Source organism: Mesoplodon densirostris, chromosome X, assembly GCF_025265405.1.
Source record: "Mesoplodon densirostris isolate mMesDen1 chromosome X, mMesDen1 primary haplotype, whole genome shotgun sequence".
In the NCBI taxonomy this organism is placed as follows: Eukaryota; Metazoa; Chordata; class Mammalia; order Artiodactyla; family Ziphiidae; genus Mesoplodon; species Mesoplodon densirostris.
Window position 1 is genome coordinate 19,078,505 of NC_082681.1, and position 12,902 is coordinate 19,091,406.

The 12,902-nt window shown below is 44.6% G+C and overlaps 2 pseudogenes; both read left to right on the plus strand.

Annotated features, from left to right (window-relative positions):
• The first annotated feature begins 747 nt into the window (after positions 1-747).
• Positions 748-5,736, plus strand: LOC132481501 (integrator complex subunit 6-like; annotated as a pseudogene).
• Positions 5,737-8,232: 2,496 nt separating this feature from the next.
• LOC132481502 (integrator complex subunit 6-like) lies at positions 8,233-12,149 on the plus strand (annotated as a pseudogene).
• The last annotated feature ends 753 nt before the right edge of the window (positions 12,150-12,902 follow it).

A 12,902-nucleotide genomic window follows, 5' to 3' on the forward strand; every position in this document is an offset into this window, starting at 1 on the left:
ACCGCAACGAAAGAGTAGCCACCACTCGCCGCAAGTAGAGAAACCCCACTCACAGTAACGGAGAACCAACACAGCCAAAAATAAATAGATAATTAATAAATAAATAAATAAATAAAAGTAAAAAGTAAAAAGAGTAAACTGATTTAATAAATAAATAAAATAAAATGAGGACAAAGAAAGGGAATTATTTCCCCTAAGGAAAGGAATGCCCTTTTTTGTTGAGAGTTGCCCTTTCCCCAGGCATTCTGATTACTCATGGTTACACCATGTTTGGTTTTGGACAGCAGCTTGTATATTAGCTTCATCCTTTTTAAAGTCTTATTTATCTAAAAAAATTATTTATTTATTCATGGGCTCTCTACTAGTAGCACGCGGGCTCTCAAGCTGTGACGTGTGGGGCGCAGTAGCTGTGGTGTGTGGGCATAGTTGCCCCAAAGCCTGTGACATCTTAGTCCCTGACCAGGGATCGAACCTGCACCCCCTGCTTTGGAAGGCGGGTTCTTAACCACGGGACCACCAGGGAAGTCCCAGCTTCCTCCTTTATTAAAATATAGACTGGATTAAAATTCAGGTGCATTTTCTGAAAAGAGTATTTGTTGAGGTATGGTACATTTTGGACCATGGTGAAAACTCAAATTAATGATTCAACTTTGTGGTTATATATACATATGCAAACTGTTTGCAATTTTCTGATTGTTGGAGTTTTGTTGCAAATGGAACATGTGCATTGATGTTTTATAGGAAATGATGAGTGTTGAAGCAGAGTTTACTGTAGGGCCTGAAAACCAAATGGAACTTTGTGGAGAACCTGAGAATCCCTCTTCATCTAAGGAAAAGCTGAGTATGGACCTGCTGTCCGTGAAACAGGAAGAAGAGGGAGGATCCTCTGTTTGGGCCTCATCCATGTCCATGGAAGGTGATAAGAATGACTCTTCTCACCTCCTCTTCACGGTCTTACCCAGTAGAGTCTGGAGTCTGCCTCCTACACTTTACTGGAGCTGTTCTCATCGATCTCACTAGTTTTGGCTGAGATTGCCATTAATTTCTCAGCCATATTTGATGCAGTTGTTCACTCTCTCCTTCATGGAAACTTCCTTGTATTCCTATACCCTGTGACCTACTGGTTTTCCTCTCATATTCATAAACCCCTTTCATTCATTTTTTCTGCTTACCTTTGTCGTTTTCCCTGTAAACATTATTGTAAAAATTCCTGAATCCCACCATTTTTTCTCTGTCTACTCCCCTCTGACATGATCTTTCAACAAGATACTACAATAGCTTCTTATCTGATCTGATTCCTATTCTTGCTAGAGTCTGACCCTCACTGTCGAACACTGTAGCCGGAGTGATCATGTCAACACAGAAATGAGATCATGCCACTTGCATCCTGAAGACCCATCATCACCTTTCCCAGGCACTCAGAACACAATCTGAACTCCCTACTCTGGTCTACCAGCTGTGCACGACCTGGCCCCACCATCCTCTCCTAACACGTGGCCTCTCGTCTCCTCCATGCTCTCTCTGCCTCTGTCTTTTGCTCTGTGCTCCCTGGCCAGTCCCCTTCCCAGGGCTATGCACGTGCCCTTGCCACAGTCTGGGGCTCTTCCTCTGCATGTGCACAGGCCGGCTCTCTCTCCTCCTCCAGGCTCTGCCCAAAGGACGCCTCCTCAGGAGGGCCTTCCCGACCACGTGGTCCACTGGGGCTTCCCCTCCTGCTCTCTGTCCCATCCCTGCTTACTTCTTCCCTAGCACGAATTCAAACTGTAATAATTTTGTTGGATCATTGTACACTTAACTGCCTGGCCTCCCCATGAGCATGGAAGCTCCATAAGTGTGGGGATTGTTGGCGTCTGTCCTGTTGGCTGCCGCTCCCCAGCTCCTGGCACGGCCCCCAGCACAGAGCAGGACGAGTCAATGGAGAAGTGGTGTCAGACCTGGAGTAAAAAGAAACTCACGCTTCCGAGAGAGAAAAGATGGATGAGGAGGATCATATACTGACAGGGATTTGGGGTGGGGTGATGGGGGCCATACAGAACCTTCAGATCTAATGGCCACCCCCTGTGTTTCCCCAGAATTTTTGAGGGAGAGAGGCGGGAGTTTGGCGAGGGGGGGCATATAATCTGACGTCAAGCTCGGTAGAGCATGGCATTTCATAGGTAAAGGACAGAAATCATGACACCAAGTGAGACGTGCTGTTTTTCAGCTTGTAGAGCCCAAGCTGCAGCTAAACCCTCAGCACCAGGGACCTGAGCCTCTTTATTAGTTGTACTGTCTTACTTGGTTTCCATGTGTATTCATGGTGCCATGAAGAGAAGAAAGTGTGTTTGTCGTATTACCTTCCTGAGCTCAATTTGAGGGGTCTCAGGCTCCATCTGGTACATCCTCTTGCTTTATGAAACAATTTCCTCAAAACTGAGGAGCACCGGGCTGTCCCTGAGGGGTTGCCATAATGCACTTACGTCACAGCTCCACTTGTTAATTTGGTTTCCAGATGTTACTGTCACTCACGATGTTGATGTGGTGAAGATGGAATATGGTCCAATCCCACCCGATGGCTTCTTGTCAAAGTCTGCTGCCCCAGAGCTTGTGAACGTGACAGGAGATAGTATCCGCCCGAACCAGGTGGATTCTCTGTCTGATGATTTCACTAGTCTCAGGAAAGATGACCTGATGCACAATCCTGGTAGTAATGCACTCGTAGGAGGAACCAAGATCTGCAATGTCTCTGTAGATGATCAAAAAGTCTCGGCAACATCTGCTTTGGAAGCTGGGCCAAATACATCGCAAATAAGTCCTGCTATGGCACAAAGAATCAATGATGATATAAAATACCAGTTAAGGAAGGAAGTTCGAAAATTTGGGTGAAGTAAGTAGTGAAAGAACATCTGTTAATAATATAATGGTGGTACCTTTCCTGTTAGGATTCAGAATAGATTCAAGGTATCTCTTGAGGTGTATTTTTGGGAAGTATTGGGTTTTCACATAATTTAAAATGATTCCTCCCGCCTTACCTAAAAAAAGACCCAAATACACCTTTCTCTTTTTCCCCTTACTTGCTGTAATAGTTTCCTTTTGCTGCTGTAACCAGTTATCGCAAACTTCGTGGCTCAAAACTGTATTATCTTAGAGTTGTGGAAGTCAGGTCTGAAATTATTTTCATTGGGCTAGCATGAAGGTGCTGGCAGGCCAGGGTTCCTTCTGCAGGCTCAAGGGAGAATCTGTTTCCTTGCCTCTTCCAGCTTCTACAGGCTGCCTGTGTTCCTTCGCTCGTGGGCCCTCCCTCCATCTTCAAGCCAGCAACTTAGCCCCTTCTCTCCTCTCTAACCTCTGCTCCCACCCTTACATCTTTTCTTTCTGACCAGCTCTACTGCCTCCCTTTTATAAAGTTATTTGTGGTTATGTTGGGCAACATGTATAAAGATGGATAATCTCCCCATCTCAAGAGCCATAACTTAATCACATCTGCAAAGTAAAGTCTCTTTTGCCATATAAGGTAACATGTTCACAGGTTCTCAGAATTAGGATATGGACAACTTGTGGGGCCGTTATTCAGCAGACCACATTTAATTAGGATTTAGAGTTTCCCTGGCAGATATGTGCAGATGTCTTGATTTGAGTGTTTCAAATACAATCTATACCTAACTTTCCACACACAAGGAATGATTACTGATGATGTGTAAAGATTGAATTTTATGTTTCATCCATATTTTTCAAAATAGTAATTTTTTTTCATATCTTCAGAGTATGAAGGAATTTTCAATTTGCTTGAAGGAGTGCAAGGACCTCTTGCAGTGAGGAAACAATTTATTGAATTTACTATCAAGGAAGCTGCAAGGTGGGTGTAAAGAGGAACTCTTCATTGTGCTTTTTCTAAGCAGGAGGGCCCAGTGCAAGATAGGCGGAGGATTGGTTCTGACTTGCTTTTCTTTTTCTTTTTAAAAATTAATTAATTAATTAATTAATATTCTGCTTCGTTTGATCTTCGTTGCTCCGCATGGGGTTTCCCTAGATTTTGTGAGCGCGGGCTACTCTTTGTTGCAGTGCGTGGGTACTCATTGCGGTGGCTTCTCCTGCTGTGGAGCACAGGCTCTAGGTGCACAGGCTTCAGTAGTTGTGGCACGTGGGCCCAGTAGTTGTGGCTCGCGGGCTTTGTTGCTCCGCAGCATGTGGGATCTTCCCGGACCAGGGCTCGGACCCATGTCCCCTGCATTGGCAGGCGGATCCTTTTTTTTTTTTTTTTTTAATTTTTATTTTACAAATTTAATCAGTTATACATATACATATGTTCCCATATCCCCTCTCTTTTGTGTCTCCCTCCCACCCTCCCTATCCCACCCCTCCAGGCGGTCACAAAGAACCGAGCTGATCTCCCTGTGCTATGCGGCTGCTTCCCACTAGCTATCTACCTTACGTTTGGTAGTGTATATATGTCCATGCCTCTCTTTCTCTTTGTCACAGCTTTCCCTTCCCCCTCCCCATATCCTCAAGTCCATGCTCTAGTAGGTCTGTGTCTTTATTCCTGTCTTACCCCTATGTTCTTCATGACATTTTTTTTTCTTAAATTCCATATATATGTGTCAGCATACAGTATTTGTCTTTCTCTTTCTGACTTACTTCACTCTGTATGACAGACTCTAGGTCCATCCACCTCATTACAAATAGCTCAATTTCATTTCTTTTTATGGCTGAGTAATATTCCATTGTATATATGTGCCACATCTTCTTTACCCATTCATCCGATGATGGACACTTAGGTTGTTTCCATCTCCGGGCTATTGTAAATAGGGCTGGCAGGCGGATTCTTAACCACTGTGCCACGAGGGAAGTCCTGCCTTGCTTTCCTAAGCCCTGGCCCTCAGTCATAATTAAAGGGTGTTTGCAGAGCCGTCCAGATTAATACTACCTGAGGCCAACTCATTCATCTAGGTCTGTGGAGCCTTCTGGACTCCTCACAGTCTGAGGTGGGCTTGGGCTCTCAGGTGGTAATCACGGTATTAGCTAAGCCCTATCTTTACATGAACATACATTTTCTATTTCCCATGTGAATGGCCAGTCCCACTTTGTACCCTGCATGGTGCCTCGTGCATCATAAATGCTTTAAGGACCTTTTGGATAATACAATTTCTTTTTCTTCTTTAGGTTCAAAAGACAACACTTAATTCAGTACCTTGAGAAGGTACTAGAAAAAATAGAATCCCATCACCTTCTCAAGAACGTTAATCACATCAACAGGAGATTATGATGTTAACGCAAAGACCAAGGAGGAAAAAAGAATAAGTGTTCTGTGTTGTAGGATGGAATGGGATATTGTTGACTATCCTACGATGTTTTAGTCAAGGGAACTGCCTTCCAGAGGCTAAGAAATAGCAGTGGAGCTTTTTGTTTTCAGATTCTCTGGCAGTAAAAGCTGGCTTTTGCCCTATGAGTTTTCTTTGAAAGTATTAGTTGGTTGTTTTGTTGTTACTTTTCCCAATTGAGGAAGGTGATGTTATTAAGCCAGCAGGTTAAAATCAGTCAACCCTGTCGCCCCTACCACATGTGATAAGGGTTCACTCTTGAACTTGGCCGTCCTGGGCATTTCCAGAGTGACTAGGGGCCACGTGCAGGTGGGGCACTACTTGGTGCTCTTACTATGTCCTTTAGAAAGAATAGGTGTTCAGAGGCCAACTGGTAATCTTGTGTGTGCTGAACAAAGTTTTCAACCATTCCTAGCTGTGCCTTTAAAACCATGCAATATTCAGGACGGTTTGGATCAAAGAGTAAGAAGGCTGCTCTTTGGGTAGCTTATTTCTCCGTGGGAGGGTCAGGGGGAGTCACCAAACAATGTACGTCCAACTCTCTTCAGTTGTGTCTAGAGGCATTCCAAAGTGCACCTTAGGCTGCCTCAACCCCTGACATTTGTTCTGGCATGTGATGGCAGAACGTCTTCAGGTGGACTTGTGCATTCTGTGCTTCAGAAGCACTAAAAGGAAAAATATTGTACCTATTTCCTTTAATGTTTAAACGAAGGTTTATATGGAGCAGTATTGTTATGTTTGTATTAGTTTGCAAAAATTTAAGTGTGCAAAGGGATTTTGACGTTGCATATATAAACTAAAACATTTTATTGATTTTTCACAAGGTCCATGATGCTAGAGAAATTTCTACTTTTCTGATTTGTTATTCCTTTCAGAAAAAAAAGTGTGCACTGTTGTTGTTTTTTTAATAAATTTATTTTATTTCTTTATTTTTTGGCTGCGTTGGGTCCTCCGTTGCTCTGCGCGGGCTTTCTCTAGTTGCCGCGAACAGGGGCTACTCTTTGTTGTGGTGTGAGGGCTTCTCATTGCGGTGGCTTCTCTTGCTGCGGAGCACAGGCTCCAGGCGTGCAGGCTTCAGCACTTGTGGCACACGGGCTTCAGTAGTTGTGGCACATGGGCCTAGTCGCTCTGTGACATGTGTGATCTTCCCAGGCCAGGGCTCGAACCCGTGTGCCCTGCTTTGGCAGGTGGGTTCCCAAACACGGTGCCACCAGGGAAGCCACCACACTGTTAAATTTAGATGTTAGCAGGAGAATCTAAACTTCAAAATGTCACTCATGGAACTGAGTGATATTGGTGAACATGGCAGAGTAGGGTACTCTGGGTAGGGTACTCCAGAAACACTGGGAATAAAATGGTCAGAATCAAGTTTATTGGAACTCTGGAAGATCATCAGAGGTTTACAGCAACCATGCGAATGTTAAGTCTGAAGAAGAGCCATGAAATGTGACAGGAGAATTTGCTGGCATTTTAAGTTATTCTTGCCCCAGCCCTTCCCTAGTAGAGCAGCGGTCTTGAAGATGTCAGCCTGCATTCCAAGAGAGGGTTCGTGGCTCAGGAGGGAGGAGAGTAGACCTTACTCCCAAGGAATTGTGTTTGTTTAAAGCTGTCTAGAAGGCTTCCTGAAGGACTGACGCAAGGGGATTTTTGCTTTTCTGTTGTCTTAACTCTAAGCTCTTTTAGAGTGGAGAAGCAGCTATGTGAAGGATGTTCCTCAGAAACATTGAAAGGCAAGTGAGTAAGCTGCTGAAGCTTATGGCAAACAACAGACATGCCAGAATCCTGGAAAGAAAAACTGAGGAGTGAGATACTTTGGAGAAGAAGGGCTTTGAAATGCTCCCATGTATATTTGGGTGTGCATGCCCAGGGCAGGACTCAGGCAGAAAAGACCGGAGAAGACCATAAGATTTCACCTCTGGCTAACCATTAGGGTCAGGAAAATAAATGAGAAGAACAACTAGTTAGAAGATCAGTAAGGAGGGACTTCCCTGGTGGCACAGTGGTTCAGTATCCACTGACAATGCAAGGACATGGGTTTGACCCCTAGTCCGGGAAGATCCCACAGGCTGCGGAGCAACTAAGCCTGTGAGCCACAACTAATGAGCCTGTGTGCCATAACTACTGAAGCCCGTGTGCCTCGAATGCATGCTCTGCAACAAGAGAAGCCATCGCAAGGAGATGCCCGTGCACCGCAACGAAAGAGTAGCCACCACTCGCCGCAAGTAGAGAAACCCCACTCACAGTAACGGAGAACCAACACAGCCAAAAATAAATAGATAATTAATAAATAAATAAATAAATAAAAGTAAAAAGTAAAAAGAGTAAACTGATTTAATAAATAAATAAAATAAAATGAGGACAAAGAAAGGGAATTATTTCCCCTAAGGAAAGGAATGCCCTTTTTTGTTGAGAGTTGCCCTTTCCCCAGGCATTCTGATTACTCATGGTTACACCATGTTTGGTTTTGGACAGCAGCTTGTATATTAGCTTCATCCTTTTTAAAGTCTTATTTATCTAAAAAAATTATTTATTTATTCATGGGCTCTCTACTAGTAGCACGCGGGCTCTCAAGCTGTGACGTGTGGGGCGCAGTAGCTGTGGTGTGTGGGCATAGTTGCCCCAAAGCCTGTGACATCTTAGTCCCTGACCAGGGATCGAACCTGCACCCCCTGCTTTGGAAGGCGGGTTCTTAACCACGGGACCACCAGGGAAGTCCCAGCTTCCTCCTTTATTAAAATATAGACTGGATTAAAATTCAGGTGCATTTTCTGAAAAGAGTATTTGTTGAGGTATGGTACATTTTGGACCATGGTGAAAACTCAAATTAATGATTCAACTTTGTGGTTATATATACATATGCAAACTGTTTGCAATTTTCTGATTGTTGGAGTTTTGTTGCAAATGGAACATGTGCATTGATGTTTTATAGGAAATGATGAGTGTTGAAGCAGAGTTTACTGTAGGGCCTGAAAACCAAATGGAACTTTGTGGAGAACCTGAGAATCCCTCTTCATCTAAGGAAAAGCTGAGTATGGACCTGCTGTCCGTGAAACAGGAAGAAGAGGGAGGATCCTCTGTTTGGGCCTCATCCATGTCCATGGAAGGTGATAAGAATGACTCTTCTCACCTCCTCTTCACGGTCTTACCCAGTAGAGTCTGGAGTCTGCCTCCTACACTTTACTGGAGCTGTTCTCATCGATCTCACTAGTTTTGGCTGAGATTGCCATTAATTTCTCAGCCATATTTGATGCAGTTGTTCACTCTCTCCTTCATGGAAACTTCCTTGTATTCCTATACCCTGTGACCTACTGGTTTTCCTCTCATATTCATAAACCCCTTTCATTCATTTTTTCTGCTTACCTTTGTCGTTTTCCCTGTAAACATTATTGTAAAAATTCCTGAATCCCACCATTTTTTCTCTGTCTACTCCCCTCTGACATGATCTTTCAACAAGATACTACAATAGCTTCTTATCTGATCTGATTCCTATTCTTGCTAGAGTCTGACCCTCACTGTCGAACACTGTAGCCGGAGTGATCATGTCAACACAGAAATGAGATCATGCCACTTGCATCCTGAAGACCCATCATCACCTTTCCCAGGCACTCAGAACACAATCTGAACTCCCTACTCTGGTCTACCAGCTGTGCACGACCTGGCCCCACCATCCTCTCCTAACACGTGGCCTCTCGTCTCCTCCATGCTCTCTCTGCCTCTGTCTTTTGCTCTGTGCTCCCTGGCCAGTCCCCTTCCCAGGGCTATGCACGTGCCCTTGCCACAGTCTGGGGCTCTTCCTCTGCATGTGCACAGGCCGGCTCTCTCTCCTCCTCCAGGCTCTGCCCAAAGGACGCCTCCTCAGGAGGGCCTTCCCGACCACGTGGTCCACTGGGGCTTCCCCTCCTGCTCTCTGTCCCATCCCTGCTTACTTCTTCCCTAGCACGAATTCAAACTGTAATAATTTTGTTGGATCATTGTACACTTAACTGCCTGGCCTCCCCATGAGCATGGAAGCTCCATAAGTGTGGGGATTGTTGGCGTCTGTCCTGTTGGCTGCCGCTCCCCAGCTCCTGGCACGGCCCCCAGCACAGAGCAGGACGAGTCAATGGAGAAGTGGTGTCAGACCTGGAGTAAAAAGAAACTCACGCTTCCGAGAGAGAAAAGATGGATGAGGAGGATCATATACTGACAGGGATTTGGGGTGGGGTGATGGGGGCCATACAGAACCTTCAGATCTAATGGCCACCCCCTGTGTTTCCCCAGAATTTTTGAGGGAGAGAGGCGGGAGTTTGGCGAGGGGGGGCATATAATCTGACGTCAAGCTCGGTAGAGCATGGCATTTCATAGGTAAAGGACAGAAATCATGACACCAAGTGAGACGTGCTGTTTTTCAGCTTGTAGAGCCCAAGCTGCAGCTAAACCCTCAGCACCAGGGACCTGAGCCTCTTTATTAGTTGTACTGTCTTACTTGGTTTCCATGTGTATTCATGGTGCCATGAAGAGAAGAAAGTGTGTTTGTCGTATTACCTTCCTGAGCTCAATTTGAGGGGTCTCAGGCTCCATCTGGTACATCCTCTTGCTTTATGAAACAATTTCCTCAAAACTGAGGAGCACCGGGCTGTCCCTGAGGGGTTGCCATAATGCACTTACGTCACAGCTCCACTTGTTAATTTGGTTTCCAGATGTTACTGTCACTCACGATGTTGATGTGGTGAAGATGGAATATGGTCCAATCCCACCCGATGGCTTCTTGTCAAAGTCTGCTGCCCCAGAGCTTGTGAACGTGACAGGAGATAGTATCCGCCCGAACCAGGTGGATTCTCTGTCTGATGATTTCACTAGTCTCAGGAAAGATGACCTGATGCACAATCCTGGTAGTAATGCACTCGTAGGAGGAACCAAGATCTGCAATGTCTCTGTAGATGATCAAAAAGTCTCGGCAACATCTGCTTTGGAAGCTGGGCCAAATACATCGCAAATAAGTCCTGCTATGGCACAAAGAATCAATGATGATATAAAATACCAGTTAAGGAAGGAAGTTCGAAAATTTGGGTGAAGTAAGTAGTGAAAGAACATCTGTTAATAATATAATGGTGGTACCTTTCCTGTTAGGATTCAGAATAGATTCAAGGTATCTCTTGAGGTGTATTTTTGGGAAGTATTGGGTTTTCACATAATTTAAAATGATTCCTCCCGCCTTACCTAAAAAAAGACCCAAATACACCTTTCTCTTTTTCCCCTTACTTGCTGTAATAGTTTCCTTTTGCTGCTGTAACCAGTTATCGCAAACTTCGTGGCTCAAAACTGTATTATCTTAGAGTTGTGGAAGTCAGGTCTGAAATTATTTTCATTGGGCTAGCATGAAGGTGCTGGCAGGCCAGGGTTCCTTCTGCAGGCTCAAGGGAGAATCTGTTTCCTTGCCTCTTCCAGCTTCTACAGGCTGCCTGTGTTCCTTCGCTCGTGGGCCCTCCCTCCATCTTCAAGCCAGCAACTTAGCCCCTTCTCTCCTCTCTAACCTCTGCTCCCACCCTTACATCTTTTCTTTCTGACCAGCTCTACTGCCTCCCTTTTATAAAGTTATTTGTGGTTACGTTGGGCAACATGTATAAAGATGGATAATCTCCCCATCTCAAGAGCCATAACTTAATCACATCTGCAAAGTAAAGTCTCTTTTGCCATATAAGGTAACATGTTCACAGGTTCTCAGAATTAGGATATGGACAACTTGTGGGGCCGTTATTCAGCAGACCACATTTAATTAGGATTTAGAGTTTCCCTGGCAGATATGTGCAGATGTCTTGATTTGAGTGTTTCAAATACAATCTATACCTAACTTTCCACACACAAGGAATGATTACTGATGATGTGTAAAGATTGAATTTTATGTTTCATCCATATTTTTCAAAATAGTAATTTTTTTTCATATCTTCAGAGTATGAAGGAATTTTCAATTTGCTTGAAGGAGTGCAAGGACCTCTTGCAGTGAGGAAACAATTTATTGAATTTACCATCAAGGAAGCTGCAAGGTGGGTGTAAAGAGGAACTCTTCATTGTGCTTTTTCTAAGCAGGAGGGCCCAGTGCAAGATAGGCGGAGGATTGGTTCTGACTTGCTTTTCTTTTTCTTTTTTAAAATTAATTAATTAATTAATTAATATTCTGCTTCGTTTGATCTTCGTTGCTCCGCATGGGGTTTCCCTAGTTTTGGTGAGCGCGGGCTACTCTTTGTTGCAGTGCGTGGGTACTCATTGCGGTGGCTTCTCCTGCTGTGGAGCACAGGCTCTAGGTGCACAGGCTTCAGTAGTTGTGGCACGTGGGCCCAGTAGTTGTGGCTCGCGGGCTTTGTTGCTCCGCAGCATGTGGGATCTTCCCGGACCAGGGCTCGGACCCATGTCCCCTGCGTTGGCAGGCGGATTCTTAACCACTGTGCCACGAGGGAAGTCCTGCCTTGCTTTCCTAAGCCCTGGCCCTCAGTCATAATTAAAGGGTGTTTGCAGAGCCGTCCAGATTAATACTACCTGAGGCCAACTCATTCATCCAGGTCTGTGGAGCCTTCTGGAGTCCTCACAGTCTGAGGTGGGCTTGGGCTCTCAGGTGGTAATCACGGTATTAGCTAAGCCCTATCTTTACATGAACATACATTTTCTATTTCCCATGTGAATGGCCAGTCCCACTTTGTACCCTGCATGGTGCCTCGTGCATCATAAATGCTTTAAGGACCTTTTGGATAATACAATTTCTTTTTCTTCTTTAGGTTCAAAAGACAACACTTAATTCAGTACCTTGAGAAGGTACTAGAAAAAATAGAATCCCATCACCTTCTCAAAAACGTTAATCACATCAACAGGAGATTATGATGTTAACGCAAAGACCAAGGAGGAAAAAAGAATAAGTGTTCTGTGTTGTAGGATGGAATGGGATATTGTTGACTATCCTACGATGTTTTAGTCAAGGGAACTGCCTTCCAGAGGCTAAGAAATAGCAGTGGAGCTTTTTGTTTTCAGATTCTCTGGCAGTAAAAGCTGGCTTTTGCCCTATGAGTTTTCTTTGAAAGTATTAGTTGGTTGTTTTGTTGTTACTTTTCCCAATTGAGGAAGGTGATGTTATTAAGCCAGCAGGTTAAAATCAGTCAACCCTGTCGCCCCTACCACATGTGGTAAGGGTTCACTCTTGAACTTGGCCGTCCTGGGCATTTCCAGAGTGACTAGGGGCCACGTGCAGGTGGGGCACTACTTGGTGCTCTTACTATGTCCTTTAGAAAGAATAGGTGTTCAGAGGCCAACTGGTAATCTTGTGTGTGCTGAACAAAGTTTTCAACCATTCCTAGCTGTGCCTTTAAAACCATGCAATATTCAGGACGGTTTGGATCAAAGAGTAAGAAGGCTGCTCTTTGGGTAGCTTATTTCTCCATGGGAAGGTCAGGGGGAGTCACCAAACAATGTACGTCCAACTCTCTTCAGTTGTGTCTAGAGGCATTCCAAAGTGCACCTTAGGCTGCCTCAACCCCTGACATTTGTTCTGGCATGTGATGGCAGAACGTCTTCAGGTGGACTTGTGCATTCTGTGCTTCAGAAGCACTAAAAGGAAAAATATTGTACGTATTTCCTTTA